The sequence below is a fragment of the Arachis duranensis genome, unplaced genomic scaffold, assembly GCF_000817695.3.
Source record: "Arachis duranensis cultivar V14167 unplaced genomic scaffold, aradu.V14167.gnm2.J7QH unplaced_Scaffold_232525, whole genome shotgun sequence".
NCBI lineage: Eukaryota > Viridiplantae > Streptophyta > Magnoliopsida > Fabales > Fabaceae > Arachis > Arachis duranensis.
In genome coordinates, this window is record NW_026264851.1 from 1741825 (window position 1) to 1742557 (window position 733).

Below are 733 nucleotides of genomic sequence, written 5' to 3' on the forward strand. Positions count from 1 at the left end.
AAATTAATTATTTAATCTAATTAATTATTAAAATTATTAATAAATTAATTATAATTTAATTATTTAATATAATTATTTATTATAATTATTAATAATTTAATTATTATTTAATTATTTAATATAATTATTTAATTATTTTAAATTTTATATAATTATTTATTTTTATAATAACTTGCCAAGTGGCAAGTTATTATTGGTTTAGTTGAGTCCCTGTTCAGAGGGACCCTTCACATTGAATCCCGTGAAGGAACTCAGTTTTTCTCTCCCTCCAACGGTTTCTACTTGCTTTTGTCAGTAACAGGGCCTCAAAACTATGCCCATTGGAGTTGCTCTAAAAGGAGAGTGAATTTTGTAGGTATAATGGACAGCGGAGCTGCAATTTATGATTTGAAAGGTTTTTATTCATGGGTCTTCTATTTGATAATTTGTAGTAGGTATTGTCTACCATGCCTAATTTTTACACTACATGATACAAATATAAAAGGTAGGACCTATACTCTCTTCTCTCACCTTTTAGGCAAATTAGGCACCAATTTTATAGGCACCATAGAACTCCCCTTTATAATATTTGTGAATTCGAAAGGAGTTTGCTTAGAGTTCTCTCTGTTGTTCTTACTTCTAGTTCTCTTGATGTAACAAGTTACCAGAGAAAGGTTTTTGAAGTATGAGCAACATAGGTTGTAACACCCATAATTTTTAAAAAATATTGTTATAAATTAATTTTAATTTATTT